The 21,676-nt window shown below is 44.1% G+C and overlaps 1 protein-coding gene across 5 annotated transcripts in view; it reads right to left on the reverse strand.

Moving 5' to 3' along the window:
- MTA1 (metastasis associated 1) overlaps window positions 1–21,676 on the reverse strand; it is a 131,554-nt gene that overhangs the window by 92,658 nt on the left and 17,220 nt on the right. The window contains exon 1 of one of the 5 annotated variants that reach the window (XM_034778077.1): window positions 4,445–4,831. The exons of the other annotated variants lie outside the window; for them this stretch is intronic. The gene's annotated coding sequence lies outside the window, so the exon portion shown is untranslated. Of the gene's footprint in view, window positions 1–4,444; window positions 4,832–21,676 lie in introns of those variants that run through there. 5 annotated transcript variants of the gene reach the window in all.

Genomic DNA, 21,676 nt, shown 5'->3' on the forward strand with positions numbered 1-21,676 from the left:
AGACTTGAAAGTCAGAAGGGACCATCGTGATTATCAGTCTGACCTCCTGCATATTGCAGGCCACAGAACCTCCTCCACTTCTGAAATAAACCACTAATCTCTGGCTGAGTTACTAAAATAGTCAAATCATGATTTAAAGACTTCAAATTACAGAGAATTAATCATTTACTCCAGTTTAAACCTACAAGTGACCTATGCCCCATGCTGCAGAGGAAGGCAAAAAACCCCAGGGAATCTGCCAATCCGCCCTGGAGGGAAATTCCTTCCCAACCCCAAATATGGCAATCAGTTATACCCTGAGCACGTGGGCAAGACCCACCAGGTAGATAACTGGGAAAGAATTCTCTGTAGTAACTCAGAGTCCTCCTCATTTAGTGTCCCGTCTCCAGCAGTTAGGGATTTTTGCTACTGGCAGTCACAGATTGGCCACATGCCGTTGTAGGCAATCTCCTCCTACCATCCCCTCCATAAACTTATCAAGCTCGGTCTTGAAGCCAGTTAGGTTTTCTAACCCCACTGTTCCCTTTAAAAGTCTGTTCCAGACCTTCACTCCTCTGATAGCTAGAAACCTTCACCTAATTTTGGGCCTAAGCTTGTTGATGGCCAGTTTATAGCCATTTGTTCTTGTGTCCACATTAGCACTTAACTTAAATAACTCCTCTCCCTCCCTGGTATTTCCCCCTTTAATGTATTTCTAGAGAACAATCATATCTCTCCTCAGCCTTCTTTTGGTTAGGCTAAACAGTCATGCTGACCAAGTCTCCTTTCATAAAGGCAGGTTTTCCATTCCTCGGATTATCCTAGCAGCCCTTTGCTGCACCGGTTCCAATTTGAATTAATCTTTCTAGAACATGAGAGACCAGAACTGCACAAAAACAACAAGGAGTCTGGTGGCACCTTAAAGACTAACAGATTTATTTGGGCATAAGCTTTCGTGAGTAAAAACCTCACTTCTTCGGATGCATAGAGTGAAAGTTACAGATGCAGGCATTATATACTGACACATGGAGAGCAGGGAGTTACTTCACAAGTGGAGAACCAGTGTTGACAGAGCCAATTCAATCAGGGTGGATGTAGTCCACTCCCAATAATAGATGAGGAGGTGTCAATTCCAGGAGAGGAAAAGCTGCTTCTGTAGTGAGCCAGCCACTCAAGCATTATCAAGCATTCGTAAAACTACAATACCCACCTGGGGTAGTGAGGAAACAGATTGACAGAGCAAGACGGGTACCCAGAAATCACCTACTGCAGGACAGGCCCAACAAGGACAATAACAGAACACCACTGGCCATCACATACAGCCCCCAGCTAAAACCTCTCCAGCGCATTATCCACGATCTACAACCTATCCTAGAAAATGATCCCTCACTCTCACAGACCTTGGGAGGCAGGCCAGTCCTCGCTTACAGACAACCCCCCAACCTGAAGCAAATACTCACCAGCAACTACACACCACACCACAGAAACATCAACCCAGGAACCTATCCCTGTAGCAAACCTCGTTGCCTACTCTGTCCCCATATCTACTCTGGAAACAGCATCACAGGACCCAACCACATCAGCCACACCATCAGGGGCTCATTCACCTGCACATCCACTAATGTCATATATGCCATCATGTGCCAGCAATGCCCCTCTGCCATGTACATTGGCCAAACCAGACAGTCCCTCCGCAAAAGAATAAATGGACACAAATCGGACATCAGGAATGGTAACATACATAAGCCAGTAAGTGAACACTTCAATCTCCCTGGTCATTCGATCACAGATTTAAAAGTCACTATCGTTGAACAAAAAAACTTCAGAAACAGACTTCAAAGAGAAACAGCAGAACTAAAATTCATTTGCAAATTTAACACCATTAATCTGGGCTTGAATAGGGACTGGGAGTGGCTGGCTCACTACAGAAGCAGCTTTTCCTCTCCTGGAATTGACACCTCCTCATCTATTATTGGGAGTGGACTACATCCACCCTGATTGAATTGGCTCTGTCAACACTGGTTCTCCACTTGTGAAGTAACTCCCTGCTCTCCATGTGTCAGTATATAATGCCTGCATCTGTAACTTTCACTCTATGCATCCGAAGAAGTGAGGTTTTTACTCACGAAAGCTTATGCCCAAATAAATCTGTTAGTCTTTAAGGTGCCACCAGACTCCTTGTTGTTTTTGTAGATACAGACTAACACGGCTACACCCTGATACAGAACTGCACACAGTATTCCAGAGGAGGTCACACCAGTGCCTTGTATAATGGTACTAATACTTCCCTGTCTCTACTGGAAATACCTCGCCTGATGCATCCTAGGATTGCATTAGCCTTTTTCATATTGACAGCTCAGTTATCCTGTGATCAACAAATAGACTTAGGTCTTTCTTCTCTGTCACTCCCAACTAAGTCCCCAACTTATAGCAAAAAATCTTGTTGTTATAGTCCCTAATGCATGACCTTGCACACTGCACTATTAAATTTCATCCCATTTCTATTACTCCAGTTTACAAGGTCACCCAGATCTTCTTGTATGATATTCAGGTATATTCAATACTCTGTATTGGCTATTTCTCACAACTTTGTGTCATCCGTAAACCTTATTAGCGCACACTCCCACTTTTTGTGCCAAGGTCAGTAATAAAAATGTTAAATAAGATTGGTCCCAAGACCAATCCCTGAGGAACTCCACTAGTAACCTCCCTCCAGGCTGACAGTTCACCTTTCAGTACAACCCACTGCAGTCACCCCTTTAACCAATTCCTTATTCGCCTCTTAATTCTCATATTAATCCCCATATTCTCCAATTTAACTAATAATTTTCTATGTGAAACTATTAAATGCCTTACTGAAATCCAGGCAGATTAAATCCACTGCATTTCCTTTGTCTAAAAAAAATAAATCAGGGATCTTCTCAAAGAAGGAGATCAGGTTGGTCTGTCACAATCTACCTTTTGTAAAACCATGTTGCATTAATTACCGTTCACCTCTTTAAAAATTTGTTCAAAGACCTTGCATACAATTGAGGTCAAACAGGCCTGTAGTTTCCTGGACCACTTTTTCCCCCTTTGTTAAAATAGGAACTATATTAGCAATTCTCCAGTCATAGGGTACGACCCCCACGTTTACAGATTCATTAAAAATCCTCTGTGTCGCAGTAGCTCCCAGCACATCAACAGGTTGGCAGAAGAAATCTGCTGCTACGGAAATCCTCCCACTTTGTCTCACAAAGGAGACTTGTTAGGGTTATGTTGACTACTTCAGAGAGGGCTTCATGACATGGGGAAGGGATGAATGATTCCTTTCTCCCTGTGCCCCCCACACAACTAGCTGCCATTCACCCCAGTTTACTTGACTGGCTCAGCAATAGGCTGAGGATTTGGGTCTAAGTGCAAAGAAATTACATTCATGAACTCGGACTGAAAATCTGAGAACTCAAAAGTAAATAAATGTCAAAGTTTTCATATGAACACACAACCTCAACACCACCCCTGCATAAATAGGCATTACAAACCTTCAATTACATTCTGCAAACTATTTCTCAAACAGAATGTAAAATAAAATGACAACCTTAATTGAAAAATTGTAATAATGTGCATCTAATACAAGATCTTATTACAAAATCTGGCATGGGTAAAACAATCAATCAGTTTTATCATTGGAGATTACAGACTTGCCATAAGCTAGCGTAGAGCAGCCACTAACAGTTTATGGTTGCAGATATACCAGATACAGGTTTTCTAGTTTGTTTCTTTTTTAAACTAAAACGAACTATATTTGAAGTGGACAGTACAGCACAATTTACAAGTTCATGATAAGTATCTGTAACCAAATCTCGGTATCACGCACACTAACAGACTACAGATAGGTAGGTGTGCCCTTTTTAGTGGCTACGGAAAGGAAGGTGGTGGGTAGCCACCAAGCATCAACAGTAGCAAACTCTCTGCAGATGAAATACTCACTAAGGAGTATGTTTAAACCATTGCACCAAAACATTAGTGATACCATAAAGCTTTTGTTCACTAATAGGTCGTAGATTTCAACTTTAATTTATATACACACCAAATGCTTACCATATATGTTTCAAATCAGTCTCTCACACATTAAGGGGCCCCACCCCGAATTAAATAGGTGAAGAAGATAAGTGTGATCCAGTCCACATTACTGAAGCTAGTTGGAAATATTTATATTTTAGCCTTTTTTATTATAGGAGAGTTACGAATCAAGTAAAAAACGTCCAAAGAGCAGAGTGTGGAACAGCATTCACATTCTCTCAATAGCTCTTAAGATCTATACATTTCCAACTAGAGTAGAAATATTATTACAAAGACATACTTCAGTGAGCTCATTATAAAAAATTAAAATTCAGTGAGTTCTCTCTTAAAATGGTGCTTTAGAGGACGGGGGACTCTTATAAAGAGGAGTTACTCTTGCTGATGCATCAGACATCATACATACATAATGTGGTTAAGTTCCCACAGCCTCTCTCAGGAATTTAGAGAGATTAGGAAACAAAGCTCCTTGTCCACATTATCCATCAATTATATGAATCTTCCAGAACACTGGAAGGAAAGGGGGAGAGGGGGAAGAGAAGGGAGGGTTGACATTAAAAGAAAAGTTTGAAAACTAAATGAAACTGGTCACATGAATAAATCATCTACCACTAACTTTAATGCTATAGGATTACTAAAACTACTCTATGTTTCCTCAACAAAAATTGCACAAAGAGGTGCAGTATTCCCTTATCACCACCTGCCCAACTGCTGCCATTTTCAGAAAACTGTATCTGTAGATCATAAAATATTAGGGTTGGAAGAGACCTCAGGTGGTCATCTAGTCCATTCCCCTGCTCAAAGCAGGACCAACCCCAACTAAATCATCCCAGCCAGGGATTATTATAGACTTATAGAAAGAGACAGTCTAAAAATGTTAAAAATGTATTACTAGCATGCAAAACCTTAAATTAGAGTGAATAAATGAAGTCTCGGCACACCACTTCTGAAAGATTGCCAACCCCTGTTATAGACTGTGATCAAGTCACACCTTAACCTTCTCTTTGTTAAGCTAAATACATTGAGCTTCTAAACTTTAATCATGCTCTTAGCTCTTCTCTGAACACTCTCCAATGTACCACCATTCATCTTGAATTGTGAATGCCAGAACTGGGAACAGCATTCCAATAGCAGTTGCACAAGTACCAAATAGAGAGGTAACCCCTCTACTGCTACTCAAGTTTCCCCCGTTTATGCATCCAAGGATCACATTAGCTCTTTTGGCCACAGCGTTGCACTGGAAGCTCACATTCAGCTGATTATCCACTACAACTCCCAGATCATTTTCAGTGACAGAAAAAAGCAGCATGACATCTCAAGTAATACAAGAGGAAATCAGGCACTTCAGATAGGAGAGACCACGTGTTCTCGCCTACTGGCTTTACCACTTACGGCCCTAAATATAGAACCAATCTACCTGCTCTGTGCTCCACAGAGTAACAAATATAGAGCAAAACGACAGGGAGTCTCTCCTGAAACACGGGCTACCATCAACACATAAGAACAGCCAAACTGGGTCAGATCAAAGGTCCATCTAGCCCAGTATGCTGTCTTCTGACAGGGGCCAAAGCCAGGGGCTGTAGAGAGAATGAACAGAACAGGGAATCATCAAGTGAGGACATGAGGAGTCTGAAGGGAAAAGCTCAGACTTGCAGATGGAAGCAGGATCAAAGAATTATGAGGGGAGACTGCTGGGTGAGGAAAGTGGACAATGGAAGCAGGCGACTAAGAGAACCAGGCAGAGGAAAAGAGAGGCTAGTGAAAGAGAAAGAGCGCTCAGGAACAGGTTTGCGGAGTCGGAAAATAAAGAAGGGGCACAGCAGGTGATCACTGAAGGTGAGAGGGCAAGGAAGAAGAGAAGAGCAGCTAGTCCTATAGAAGAGGGGAAGAGTCAATGGAGATAATACCAAATATGAGCCCCAGGAGTATACGGGCTGGGTTGTGGAGGATTGCAAGGGCGAATAGGAATCAAGAGGACTTGCAGCCAGAAGGAACAGAGGATAGACTGGAGAATAGCACCATCACCAGGAAAAGGCAGGTCTATGTGATTGGGGACTCCTTACTGAGAAGAACAGACAGGCCTGTAACCAGAGCTGATCCAGAGAACAGAAGAGTGTGCTGCCTGCTGGGTGCTAAGATACGGGATGTGGACCTGAGGCTGAAGAGGATCCTAATGGGAGCGAGAAAGAATCCACTGATTGTCCTTTGTGTGGGAAGGAATTATACGGCTAGATTCTCGCTGGAACGTATTAACGGAGACTATGCCAGGCTGGGGAAGACACTTAAGGAAATCGAGGCTCAGGTGACCTTCAGTAGGATTCTGCCTGTTCCTAGAGAAGGGCAACAAAGGTGTGACAAGATTATGACAATCAACAGATGGCTCAGGCAGTTGTGCTATAAGGAGGGCTTTGGGATGTATGGCCACTGGGAGGCATTCACGGACAGAGGACTGTTCTCTCAGGATGGACTTCACCTGAGTAGGGAGGGAAATAGACTTCTATGATGGAGGGTGGCACAACTGATTAAGAGAGCTTTAAACTAGGAATTGGGGGGAGATGTCCAGGTAATCTCCACGCTGGATTTTAACATTGAAAGGGAAGAAAACAAAGCAAGAAAGGATACTGTCGCAGGTAGGAGAATGGACATATGGAGAAAGAGTACTGTAGATACAATTTTAATAGGTGATACTGGCAGTAGAATGTCTGGGCCTAATCGGGTAAAGAATGTGAGCGAAACCAAACAGCAAAAACTAAGATGTTTGTACACCAATGCAAGAAGCCTAGGTAACAAAATGGAGGAACTAAAGTTACTGGTGCAGGAAGTGAAACCAGATATTATAGGGATAACAGAAACATGGTGGAATAGTAGTCATGACTGGAGTACAGGTATTGAAGGCTATGTGTTGTTTAGGAAAGACAAAAATAAAGGCAAAGGTGAAGGAGTAGCATTGTATATCAGTGATGAGGTAGATGGTAAAGAAATAAGAAGGGATGGAATGGATAAGACAGTCTGGGCAAAAATCTACTTTTTGGGGGAAGAAAGCTACTAGAGCCTCCCCTGGGAGAGTGCTTGGGGTGTATTATAGACTCCCAGGATCTGATTTGGATATGGATAGAGACCTCTTTAATGTTTTTAATGAAGTAAATACTAATGGGAATTGTGTGATCATGGGAGACTAACTTTCCAGATATAGACTGGAGGACAAGTGCTAGTAATAATAATAATAGGGCTCATATTTTCCTGGATGCGATACCTAATGGATTCCTTCACCAAGTAGGTGCTGAACCAACAAGAGGGGATACCATTTTAGATTTGGTTTTGGTGAGCAGTGAGGACCTCATAGAAGAAATGGTTGTAGGGGACAAACTTGATTTCAGCAATCATGAGCTAATTCAGTTTAAACTAAATGGAAGGATAAACAAAAATAGATCTGTGACTAGGGTTTTTGATTTCAAAAGGGCTAACTTTAAAAAAAAATTAAGGAAATTAGTTAGGGAAGTGGATTGGAATGAAGAACTTGTGGATCTAAAGGCAGAGGGGGCCAGGATTACTTCAAGGCAAAGTTGCAGAAACTATCAGAAGCCTGCATCCCAAGAAAGGGGAAAAAATTCATAGGCAGGAAATGTAGACCAAGCATCTCAGAGAAGTGATTAAGAAAAAGCAGAAAGCCTACAAGAAGTGGAAGATGGGAGTGATCAGCAAGGAAAGCTATCTTATTGAGGTCAGAACATGTAGGGATAAAGTGAGAAAGGCCAAAAGTCATGTAGAGTTGGACATTGCAAAGGGAATTAAAACCAATAGTAAAAAGGTTCTATAGCCATATAAATAAGAAGAAGAAGAAAGAAGTGGGACTGCTAAACACTGAGGATGGAGTGGAGGTTAAGGATAATCTAGGCATGGCCCAATAGCTAAACATTAGCCTCATTAAAAACTGAGGCAAAGTATTTGAAGAGTTAATGGTAGGATGACAAATGGGAATGAGGATATGGAGGTAGATATTACCACATCTGAGGTAGAAGCCAAACTCGAACAGCTTAATGGGACTAAATCAGGTGGTGTGACGAACTGGGACTGTTCTTACTGTGGTGTGTGAATGCTGACAGGGGAGTGTGGCTAGGATAGTCTGCATTGGGGGATGGGAGACTGACCGGAGAATACCTGAGCGTGTAACATGAGAACCCAGGAAGGGGTTGGAGGCCAGGTGACACCTTGGCCCGGGAAACGGAACAAAGGGTGTGGGAGGGGTCGCTGAAGGCAGAGTCTTGGAAGCTGCGTGGTGAGATGGCTGGGGGGGAGAGATTGCTCTGACCTCCCGAAGGGGGGGGCTGGGATGCCCTGGGACCCCCAGATGGACCTAACTGAGGGGGGCCCTGTTGTCTGTGCCTGCAAGACCTGTCTTGGACTTTATTCCTGTCATCCAAATAAACCTTCTGCTTTACTGGCTGGCTGAGAGTCATGGTGAATCGCAGGAAGCCGGGGGTGCAGGGCCCTGAGTCCCCCAATACTCCGTGACAGGTGGGCCCAGATAATCTTCATCCAAGAATATTAACGGAACTGGCACATGAAATTGGAAGCCCATTAGCAAGAATTTGTAATGACTCTGTAAACTCAGGGGTTAGAGCAATTCTCCAGTCATACGGTAACATAGTTCCTATTTTTAAGAAAGGGAAAAAATGTGATCCGGGTAAGTACAGGCCTGTTAGTTTGACATCTGTAGTTTGACATCATGCAATGGCTTGGAAAAAATTTTGAAGGATAAAGTAGTCAAGGACATTGAGGTCAATGGTAATGCGGACAAAATACAACATGGTTTTACAAAAGGCAGATTGTGCCAAACCAACCTGATCTCCTCCTTTGAGAAGCTAACAGATATTTTAGACAAAGGAAACACAGTGGATCTAATTTACCTCAATTTCAGTACCATTATACAAGTCACTGGTGAGACCTCATCTGGAATACTGTGTGCAGTTCTGGTCTCCCATGTTTAAGAAGGATGAATTCAAACTGGAACAGGTACAGAGAAGGGCTACTAGGATGAACCGAGGAATGGAAAACCTGTCTTATGAAAGGAGACTCAAGAGCTCAGTTTGTTTAGCCTAACCAAAAGAAGGCTGAGGGGAGATATGATTGCTCTCTATAAATATATTAGAGGGATAAATACCAGGCAGGGAGAGGAATTATTTAAGCTCAGTACCAATGTGGACACAAGAACAAATGGATATAAATTGGCCATCAGGAAGTTTAGATTTGAAATTAGACAAAGGTGTCTAACCATCAGAGGAATGAAGTTCTTCCAAGGGGAGCAGTGGGGGCAAAAGACATATCTGGCTTCAAGACTGAGCTTGATAAGTTTATGGAGGGGATGGTATGATAGGATAGCCTAATTTTGGCAATTAATTGATCTTTGACTATTAGCAGTAAATATGCCCAATGGCCTGTGATGGGATGTTAGATGAGGTGGGATCTGAGTTACTACAGAGAATTCTTTCCTGGGTGTCTGGCTGGTGAGTCTTGCCCACATGCTCAGGGTTTAGCTGATCGCCATATTTGGGATTGGGAAAGAATTTTCCTCCAGAGCAGATTGGCAGAGGCCCTGGGGGGGTTTTCACCTTCCTCTGCAGCGTGGGGCACGGGTCACTTGCTGGTGAATTCTCTGCACCTTGGAGTCTTGAAGTCCTCAAATTGTGGTTTAAATAGCTCAGACATAGGTTAGAGGGTTGATACAGGAGTGGGTGGATGAGATTCTGTGGCCTGCGTTGTGCAGGAGGTCAGACTAGATCATAATGGTCCCTTCTGACATTAAAGTCTATGATTCTATGATCCCCTGTTGCCCATTCCCAGCTTCTGCCAAACAGAGGCTAGGGACACCATCCCTGCGCATCCTGGCTAATAGCCATTGATGGACCTATCTTCCATTAACTTATCTAGTTCTTTTTCGAACCCTGTTATTATCTTGGCCTTCACAACATCCTCTTGCAAGGAGTTCCATATGCAAACTAGATACCATCAATTTAGGTTTGAATAGAGACTGGGAATGGCTAAGCCATTACACACATTGAATCTATTTCCCCATATTAAGTATCCTCACGCCTTCTTGTCAAACTGTCTGCAATGGGCTATCTTGATTATCACTACAAAAGTTTTTTCTCTTAATTAGCCTCTTAGAGTTGATAGGGCAACTCCCACCTTTTCATGTTCTCTGTATGTGTATATATCTATATCTATATCTTCCTTACTATATGTTCCATTCTATGCATCCAATGAAGTGGGCTGTAACCCACGAAAGCTTATGCTCAAATAAATTTGTTAGTCTCTAAGGTGCCACAAGTACTCCTGTTCTTTTTGCGGATATAGACTAACACGGCTGCTACTCTGAAATAAGTTGACTGTGCATTGTGTGAAAAAATACTTCATTGTTTGTTTTAAACCTGCTGTCTATTAATTTCATTTGGTAACCCCTAGTTCATGTGTTATGAGGAGGAGTAAATAACACTTCCTTATTTACTTTCTCCACACCAGTCATCATTTTATAGACCTCTATCGTATCCCTCCTTAGTTGTCTCTTTTCCAAGCTGAAAAATCTCAGTCTTATTAATCTCTCCTCATATGAAAGCTGTTCCATACTCCTAATAATTTTGGTTGCCCTTTTCTGAACCTTTTCCAATTCCAATCTAAGTTCCCTCTAAGCTGTGTGGCCATGCAGTGGCCTATTAAGCGCCGCGCAGGCACTTCGGGCTGCAGCGAGGAGAGAATCCTCTCCCTCCGGCCCCGGACCTGCCATGGAGCCCCCGGCCTTGACCCAGCCTGGCCCGGACAGTACCGGGTTTATAATGGTGCCAGGCCCACACTCAACAGGGGTCCCGAGGCCTGGCCGGGCACTCCACTTCACCTGGCTCCTCTCCTTTCTGGCCCCTCCCCCGCCCTTCCTCTAGGCCCAGGGCTTTACCCCACGCCCCCACCTACCCACACCCACTCGCTCCTCTGAGACAGCTGGTTGAGGGCTTCTCTCTCTGACCCTGCCCTCTGTCACTTTCCACCTCCCGTCACCAGCAGGCGTCTGCCAGTGACGGGGTGGGCAGACATAAAGGAGCCCACACCCGCTGCTCCGTGCCGCCGGTGTGGGACAGTACGCAGCTTCAGGCTCCCCCTGGACTGTGAACGGACCTGCTGCAGGCAAGGCAGAGGTGCTCCTCCCCCAGCCCCAACCCAGCCCAGGCTGCTGCTTGGAGAGAGAGCTGGAGGGGTGGGGGTGGGGGGGAAGAATCCTCTCTCTCTGCTGTAGCCCCAGAGTCCCCTCCTGCACCCCAAACCCCTCATCCCCAGCCGGAGCCCTCACCTCCCCACTCCAATTCTCTGCTCCTTATCCCCAGAGCCCGCATGCTCAGCTGGATCCCTCACCCCCTCCCGCACCCCAGCCCTGAGCCCCCTCCCACAGTCTGAACCCCTCGGGTTCACATCCATATTGGTACACATAACAAAAATTCATTCCGCACATGCTTGGGAAAAATTAGAGAGAACACTGATTCCAATATATCTTTTTTGAAATGGAGCAACCACACCTGCACGCAGTATTCAAGATGTGGGTGTACCATGGATTTTTAGAGAGGCAATATGATATTTTCTGTCTTATCTATGCCTTTCTTAATGATTCCCAACATTCTGTTCGCATTTTTGACTGCTGCTGCACATTGAGTGGATGTTTTCAGAGAACTATCCACAACAACTCCAAGATCTCTTTCTTGAGTGGGAACAGCTAATTTAGACCCCATCATTTTATATGTATAGTTGGGATTATGTTTTTCAATGTGCATTACTTTGCATTCATCAACAGTGAATTTCATCTACCATTTTGTTACCCAGTCACTCAGTTTTGAGAGATCCTTTTGTAGGTCTTTGCAGTCTGCTTGGGACTTAACTATCTTGAGTAGTTTTATATCATCTGCAAATTTTGTCACCTCACTGTTTACCCCTTTTTCCAGATCATTTATGAATATGTTGAATATGACTGGTCCCAGTACAGACCCCCCGGGGGATACTACTATTTACCGCTCTCCCTTCTGAAAACTGACCATTTATTCCTACTCTTTGTTTCCTATCTTCTAACTAGTTACCAATCCATGAGAGGACCTCCCCTCTTGCTCCCATGACAGCTTACTTTGCTTAAGAGCTTTTGGTGAAGGACCCTGTCAAAAGCTTTCTGAAAATCTAAGTATACTATAACCACTGAATCCCCCTTGTCCACATGCTTGTTGACCACCTCAAAGAATTCTAGTAGACTGATGAGGCATGATTTCCCTTTACAAAAACCATGTTGACTCTTCCCCAACAAATTATGTTCATTTATGTGTCTGACAATTTTGTTCTTTACTATAGTTTCAACCAGTTTGCCCGATACTGAAGTCAGACTTACCAGTCTGTTAAGGTCTAGAGCCCTTTTTAAAAATTGGTGTCACATTAGCTATCCTCCAGTCATTTGGTATAGAAGCTGATTTAAATGATAGGTTACAAACTACAGTTAATAGTTCTGCAATTTCACATTTGAGTTCCTTCAGAACTCTTGGGTGAATATTATCTGGTCTTGGTGACTTATTACTGTTGAGTTTATCCATTTATTCCGAAATCTCTGTGATGGGTTCGGTCACAGAGACCCCCTTGGGACTATCACCTGATGTGCTGAAGTTACCTCTGAGCCCATTTTCCCTGCCAGCTTCGGACTTCCAGAACCCTGCCTTGTTGAGCCAGACACGTTAGCCTACTGCAACACAGACCCAGATCTGGTCCATGAACCCAAAGCTGCAGTGTTTAACCAAAAACTGCTCAGCAGGTCACCTATCTCCAGAACTCAGACACCCAGTTCCCAATGGGATCCAAATCCCAAATAAATCCATTTTACTCTGTATAAAACTTATACAGGGTAAACTCAAATTGTCTGCTCTCTATAATACTGACAGAGATAAGCACAGCTGTTTGCTCATCCAGGTATTAATCACTTACTCTGGCTTAAACAATAAACAAAAGTGATTTTATTAGGTATAAAAAGTATGATTCAAGTGGTTTCAAGTGACGACAGAACAAAGTAAGTCACCAAGCAAAATAAAGCAAAAAACATCCAAGTCTAATACATTAAGAAACTGATTATAGGTAAAAAAAAGTCACCCTCAGAAATTTTCTAATAAACTTCTTTCACAGACTAGACTCCTTCCTAGTCTGGGCCCAATCCTTTACCCCATACAATCCTTGTTAGTTCCAGCAGACATCTTAGGTGGAGAACAAGGGCTCTCTCATGACTGGCCTCCCTTGGTTCTGTTCCACCCCCTTTTATAGCTTTGGCACAAGGCCAGAATCTTGTCTCTCTCTGGGTCCCCACCCCACCTTCTAAATGGAAAAGTACCAGATTTAAGATGGATTCCAGTATCATATGACATGGTCACATGTCCTGTGAGAAATCATTCTTCATTACCCACAGGCTGACCCATGTGTACACAAGAAGGCTTGCAGGTAAATAAACCCATTCACAACTAATTGTCCTAGACAATGGGAGCCATCAAGATTCTAAGCCACCATTAATGGCCCACACTTTGCACAATTACATTAGGTCCCCAGAATTATGCTTCATATTTCTAGCTTCAGACACAAGAATCATACATACATACAAATAGGATGATTATATTCAGTAGGTTATAACCTTTGTTATGATACCTTACAAGAGATCTTTTGCATAAAGCATATTCCAGTTACATTTTCACATTCATAAGCATATTTTCATAAAACATATGGAGTGCAATATCACAACCTCCTCTAATGACACCTCAATCTGCAACAGTTCCTCAGATTCATACACATCAAAACCATCCTCCACTCTCTACACTGGCTTCTCGCAGAATTGTGTGTCGGAGTTCAAGGATTCAGTCTTCAAGGTGTTCAATGACCTGGGCTTAGGTTACCAAAAAGAGCACCTAATGACTGATTGATAACTTCCCTCCTCAGGCACAATGTAGCTTTCTACAGTAAGGGTAAACAGAGCAGCAAATGGAGGACCGCGTGTGTGTGTGTGTGTGTGTGTGTGTGTGTATATATATTAAAAAATTAAAACAAAAAACACTCCACTGCCCACACCTTACCCCCTGAGGGAGGATGAACGAACAAACACCACGTGGCAGCTGTTATCAGGTCACTTAATGCACTAGTGGAAGTTACTCAGATACTGGGTGCTGAGCCTATATATAGAATACTTAGGACTGGAACACGGCAGTCTGGAGACCACAGAAGGACAAGTGTTTCAGTTAAGCACCCAAGACTCTGGAATTCTGTCTAATACCAGTATATATAAATGTCTGGTCCATATAATGCAGTCTGCCCAATAACTAAAATCTTTTGGGGGAGAGATTGGGTTAACTGCTGAGATAAATTGTACTAATCTGTGGAAAAGTAACAATTGCAGATACTTATATCAGTATATAAGCACTACAGCCTGATCGTCTCTGGTAACAATAAGGCAGGCTGATAGACTGATTGGGGTGAAAAATCAATGACCGTCTTTGATAAAAAGTTGGGGTGCTGGATGTAACACCACCTTCTCTTTATGGATACTGTGTAAGGTGGGCCAGCCATTAGTTCATGGATATCAGAACTCTAAAAAGACCACTAGAAATGAAATCAACAAAAGATGGTGCAGAGAACATCTTGACATTGGCTCAACGGGTCATTTAGTCTATCATCAAGACATAAAAGGCCCACATTATCTTAATAATTTTCAAGTTCTCATTTTCTTCTGATGTTAATCAATATCCAACTGCCACATTACTAGTTAACTTAAACATCTCAGTCATCTTCTCAAAACCTCCTCCCTCTCACATTGCTCTGCAGTTATTCTAGTTTCCATTATTTATAATATATTCTATAAAAATAAGCATGAAGCATATTACAGGCTGATTTGAAGAGCAATTTGTAACCAGATGACTGAAGTCTAGTTTCCATTTTAATTAGAGGTCTACTATAAAAAGTCTCTCTCTGGAAAGCACCTCTTCTACCCAATTAACAGGCATACATAATGCAATTAGCGGTATCTCTGCTAGATATTCCATTGACTATAGTATCTGTGGATAACAATTTTCAAAATAAGTAAGCTGGACCTACATCCCTCCACCTTTATAGCAGCCCCGAGGTAAAACAATCAGACCACAGCTGGGGATTTCTGTGTGATTTTCCTCTTCACTACCCACACTCTGCCCTTGAATCCTAACCAGGAATCTATTGTCAACAATGAAAGAGCAAGAGAAAACTCCCTCCTTCCCAAGGAGGAACTTAAGATGCTAATTGTGAGTTGCATTTACAAAACTGAACACAGAAAACGTTTGTTCACTTTGACATCTGGGCCACAAGCTGGATCAAGACTTTTGTAGCCAGAAGGTAACTGTGCAAAGGCATATATCAATTTCCCTTTTTTCCCCCTAGGGGACAGAGTAGGTAGTCTATTAGTGCTGTATGCAGAATGCCAGTAAGCTCAGTGTCCACAGAAAACATTTCTACAATTGCCACAATTATTTACTTAATTTTATAAAATTATTTTATACATACATACATACATACATACACACACACACACACATACCACAGAACCACTAAGGTGCCTAATATTCATGTGGGCCAACTGCTGCAACCCTTGTCCCTCTCTCCCTACTGCCTCACCATCACTTTCAGTCACTTCAGAATTTTAGATTAGAAACATTTCAGGCCAGGACCACTATTTACAAATTCTTCTGTGAACTATCTAGCACATCTCGGGGGTGTTATAAAATAATACTAATACCCAGACATTGTGAATGAACCTATCGGCGAACAGCAGAGGCTAACAGAAGGAGTTTGCCTGGGAGTTTGTCTAGGGAGAGCTCACTAAGGCTTTCATCTGCAGGTTTCTCTGAGTAGTTCCTGCAACAGTTGAGGAAGCTTTTAAGAGGACAGTGATATGGAAGGTGAGCAATCAGCTGTTGTAACCTGCACAGGCTGTGCCATGTTTGTCTTTCTTCCACAGGACAGAAGCGACTTTGTCTGTACAAAGTGCAAGCTGGTCTCCATATTGGAAGAGAAGGTTCGAGGGCTGGAGAAACGAGTATCGACTCTGCATTGCATAAGGGAAAATGAAGATTTCCTGGACAGATGTCAGGAGATGCTTCTACGGCCACAATGTTCTGAAGATTCAGAGCAGGCGCAGCAGGGACAGAAGGATTGTGAAGAGGTTTGGCAGCATGTGACCTCCAGAAGGAGAAAGAGGAGCGTCCATGCACCAGCAATGGAGATACAGGTGAGCAATCATTTCCATGTTCTCTCTACAGGTACTAATGCGGAGAGTGGACTAGGAGACCCAGCTGAGGGAAGGGAGCAGAAGGAGACTCCACCGATTGGAAAGCAAAAGATGCACTGTCCTAGGGATGGGGGTTCCATGACCACCACTCCCAAGAGGAGGAGGAGGAGGGTGGTGGTGGTGGTCGGGGACTCCCTCTTCAGGGGGACTGAGTCATCTATCTGCTGCCCCAACCAGGAAAACCGAGAGGTCTGCTGCTTGCCAGGAGCTAGGATACACCATGTGACGGAGAGACTGCCGAGACTCATCAAGCCCTCGGATCGCTACCCCTTCCTGCTTCTCCACGTGGGCACCAATGATACTGCCAAGAATGACCTTGAGTGGATCACTGCAGACTACGTGGCTCTGGGAAGAAGGATAAAGGAGTTTGAGGCGCAAGTGGTGTTCTCGTCCATCCTCCCTGTGCAAGGAAAAGGCCTGGGTAGAGACTGTCGAATCGTGGAAGTCAACGAATGGCTACGCAGGTGGTGTCAGAGAGAAGCCTTTGGGTTCTTCAACCATGGGGTGGTGTTCCAAGAAGGAGGAGTGCTAGGCAGAGACGGGCTCCACCTAACGAAGAGAGGGAAGAGCATCTTTGCCAGCAGGCTGGCTAACCTAGTGAGGAGGGCTTTAAACTAGGTTCACCGGGGGAAGGAGACCAAAGCCCTGAGGTAAGTGGGGAAATGGGATCCTGGGAGGAAGCACAAGCAGGACAGCGCAAGAGGGCAAGACTCCTGTCTCATGCTGAGAAAGAGGGACGATCGATGAGTTATCTTAAGTGCCTATACACAAATGCAAGAAGCCTGGGAAACAAGCAGGGAGAACTGGAAGTCCTGGCACAATCAGGGAACTATGATGCGATTGGAACAACAGAGACTTGGTGGGATAACTCACATGACTGGAGTACTATCATGGATGGATATAAACTGTTCAGGAAAGACAGGCAGGGCAGAAAAGGTGGGGGAGTTGTGTTGTATGTAAGAGAGGAGTATGACTGCTCAGAGCTCCGGTATGAAACAGCAGAAAAACCTGAGAGTCTCTGCTCACACTTCTCAACTTTATCCAACAAGGGTGATGTCGTGGTTGGAGTCTGCTATAGACCAACAGATCAGGAGGATGAAGTGGACGAGGCTTTCTTCTGATAACTAGCAGAAGTTGCTAGATCAAAGGCCCTGGTTCTCATGGGAGACTTTAATCACCCTGATATCTGCTGGGAGAGCAATACAGCAGTGCACAGACAATCCAGGAAGTTTTTGGAAAATGTAGGGGACAATTTCCTGGTGCAAGTGCTGGAGGAACCAACTAGGGGCAGAGCTTTTCTTGACCTGCTACTCACAAACAGGGAAGAATTAGTAGGGGAAGCAAAAGTGGATGGGAACCTGGGAGACAGTGACCATGAGATGGTCGAGTTCAGGATCCTGACACAAGGAAGAAAGGAGAGCAGCAGAATACGGACCCTGGACTTCAGAAAAGCAGACTTTGACTCCCTCAGGGAACAGATGGGCAGGATCCCCTGGGAGAATAACATGAAGGGCAAAGGGGTCCAGGAGACCTGGCTGTATTTTAAAGAATCCTTATTGCGGTTGCAGGAACAAACCATCCCGATGTGTAGAAAGAATAGTAAATATTGGCAGGCGACCAGCTTGGCTAAACAGTGAAATCCTTGCTGATCTTAAATGCAAAAAAGAAGCTTACAAGAAGTGGAAGATTGGACAAATGACCAGGGAGGAGTATAAAAATATTGCTCAGGCATGCAGGAGTGAAATCAGGAAGGCCAAATCACACTTGGAGTTGCAGTTAGCAAGAGATGTTAAGAGTAACAAGAAGGGTTTCTTCAGGTATGTTAGCAACAAGAAGAAAATCAAGGAAAGTGTGGGCCCCTTACTGAATGAGGGAGGCAACCTAGTGACCGAAGATGTGGAAAAAGCTAATGTACTCAATGCTTTTTTTGCCCGTCTTCACGAACAAGGCCATCTCCCAGACTGCTGCACTGGGCAGCACAATATGGGGAGAAAGTGACCAGCCCTCTGTGGAGAAAGAAGTGGTTCGGGACTATTTAGAAAAACTGGACGTGCACAATTCCATGGGGCCAAATGCGCTGCATCCGAGGGTGCTAAAGGAGTTGGCGGATGAGATTGCAGAGCCATTAGCCATTATTTTTGAAAACTCATGGCTATCGGGGGAGGTCCTGGATGACTGGAAAAAGGCTAATGTAGTGCCCATCTTTAAAAAAAGGGAAGGAGGAGGATCCGGGGAACTACAGGCCAGTCAGCCTCACCTCAGTCCCTGGAAAAATCATGGAGCAGGTCCTCAAAGAATCAATTATGAAACACTTAGAGGAGAGGAAAGTGATCAGGAACAGTCAGCATGGATTCACCAAGGGGAAGTCATGCCTGACTAATCTAATTGCCTTCTATGATGAGATAACTGGCTCTGTGGATGAGGGGAAAGCAGTGGATGTGTTCTTCCTTGACTTTAGCAAAGCTTTTGATATGGTCTCCCACAGTATTCTTGCCGCCAAGTTAAAGAAGTATGGGCTGGATGAATGGACTGTAAGGTGGATGGAAAGCTGGCTAGATCGTCGGGCTCAACGGGTAGTGATCAATGGCTCCATGTCTAGTTGGCAGCCAGTTTCAAGCGGAGTGCCCCAAGGGTCGGTCCTGGGGCCGGTTTTGTTTAATATCTTTCTTAATGATCTGGAGGATGGTGTGGACTGCACTCTCAGCAAGTTTGCAGATGACACTAAATTAGGGGGCGTGGTAGATACACTAGAGGGTAGGAATCGGATACAGAGGGACCTAGACAAATTAGAGGATTGGGCCAAAAAAAAAAAAAAAAACCTGATGAGGTTCCACAAGGACAAGTGCAGAGTCCTGCACTTAGGACGGAAGAACCCTATGCACTGCTACAGACTAGAGACCGAATGGCTAGGTAGCAGTTCTGCTGAAAAGGACCTAGGGGTCACTGTGGACGAGAAGCTGGATATGAGTCAACAGTGTGCTCTTGTTGCCAAGAAGGCTAACAGCATTTTGGGCTGTATAAGTAGGGGCATTGCCAGCAGATCAAGGAACGTGATCGTTCCCCTTTATTCGACATTGGTGAGGCCTCATCTGGAATACTGTGTCCAGTTTTGGGCCCCACACTACAAGAAGGATGTGGAAAAATTGGAAAGAGTCCAGCGGAGGGCAACAAAAATGATTATGGGGCTGGAGCACATGACTTATGAGGAGAGGCTGAGGGAACTGGGATTGTTTAGTCTCCAGAAGAGAAGAATGAGGGGGGATTTGATAGCAGCCTTCAACTACCTGAAGGGGGGTTCCAAAGAGCATGGAGCTCGGCTGTTCTCAGTAGTGGCAGATGACAGAACAAGGAGCAATGGTCTCAAGTTGCAGTGGGGGAGGTCCAGGTTGGATATTAGTAAACACTATTTCACTAGGAGGGTGGTGAAGCACTGGAATGCGTTACCTAGGGAGGTGGTGGAGTCTCCTTCCTTGGAGGTTTTTAAGGCCCGGCTTGACAAAGCCCTGGCTTGGATGATTTAGTTGGGAATTGGTCTTGCTTGGAGCAGGGGGTTGGACTAGATGACCTCTTGAGGTCCCTTCCAACCCTGATATTCTATGATTCTATGATCTCCAGAATGCCCAGCTCAAAAAAGGTTGGCTTGACCATCTTCTAAACCAAAGAATTTTCATAAGGGTTGTAAAAAATATGGCATCCTGACAATCCAACTCAGGTTATGTTTTCTGCCTACACGACAAGAAAAGAAATGTCCTGTGGGATACTGCCAGGTCCCACCCCATAGGGCTCCCCTAACAAAATGGTGCAATTCTATTACTCTTTGCTTTTATATGAAGTGCAGATACTTAAGTGTCTGCCTTAGGACAGGAAGTGCTCTGAAGGTCTTAAAGAGTATTCAGAGTCACATTTTATTTCCAGAACATTCACACAAAGCTTATGGGTTTTTCTCTCTAGAGGATGTTGAGGACTGAAAAACAAGAACACTAAGGCCTTGGCTACACTTACCCGGTAGTTCGACGGCTGGAAATCGAACTTCTGGGTTCGACTTATCGCGTCTAGTCTGGACGTGATAAGTCGAACCCGGAAGTGCTCGCCGTCGACTGCGGTACTCCAGCTCGCCGAGAGGAGTACCGCGGAGTCGACGGGGGAGCCTGCCTGCCGCGTGTGGACCAAGGTAAGTTCGAACTAATTCGAACTAAGGTACTTCGAACTTCAGCTACGTTATTCACGTAGCTGAAGTTGCGTACCTTAGTTCGAATTAGGGGGGTAGTGTAGACCAAGGCTAAGTGTGCCTACTATGACTGTAGTGGACAAATTTAAAAGTCTTTTTCCAACTGTGGATTATCCCTGGATTGCCATGGAATTGGCTTTGCAACCAAAGATAGCCTCACACCACACACAGATGGGTTTTGTGGGTAAGTCCCACCAATATGACTCCTGACACCTGGGTTCAGTTCCAGTTCTGGCAGACTTTGTGTGGTACCTTGGACAAATCATTTAACCTCTCTATGCCTGATATCCAGCTGTAAAGATGGGAATTAAATACACCTCTACCTCGATATGCTACCCAATATAACACGAATTCAGATATAACACGGTAAAGCAGTGCTCCAGGGGGGAGCGGGGCTGCACACTCCGGTGAATCAAAGCAAAGTTCAATATAACGCGGTTTCATCTATAACGCGGTAAGATTTTTTGGCTCCCGAGGACAGCATTATATTGAGGTAGAGGTGTAATATTTTCCTACCTCACAGGACTGTTGAAGATATTTTCATTAGTGTATGTAGTATAAATGATGAGGTCCATGAGTACCAGGTACTGTACAAGTAGTATGACTAATCACCAGATACCTCAGGTTCCACTGATGTTGTCAAATGTGTGCCACGTGCCTGCTGCTGCCGCCAACAGACCACCAAACCTGATTAAAAAAAACTTTAGCTCAAATTCCCTCTACCAGATGTAGTCTTCTGGATCTTGAGTTGTTGCATGAAGTCTCTAAGACCTGGACCAGTCTTCCTATTTTACTGTGACTAAGCACATTAAAAAGACATCTAAGATCAACACTAAAACTAATGTTTTGAGGGTTCAGAGTATAAGTTTTAGGATGAATACAAACACTATAAACAGAGTGAGCTGGCTCAGTGACCACTATGTCAGATGGAAAGAAAAACCTAGTATGGTTAGATGATGGAGGAAAGGGACTTTAACCCAAAATTGGAATGTAATAATTGGCAATTGATGCACACAACTTCTAGCAGTGTAATGCTTATAAAAGGTTCC

Source organism: Trachemys scripta, chromosome 8 (genome assembly GCF_013100865.1).
Source record: "Trachemys scripta elegans isolate TJP31775 chromosome 8, CAS_Tse_1.0, whole genome shotgun sequence".
NCBI classification, from domain to species: Eukaryota; Metazoa; Chordata; order Testudines; family Emydidae; genus Trachemys; species Trachemys scripta.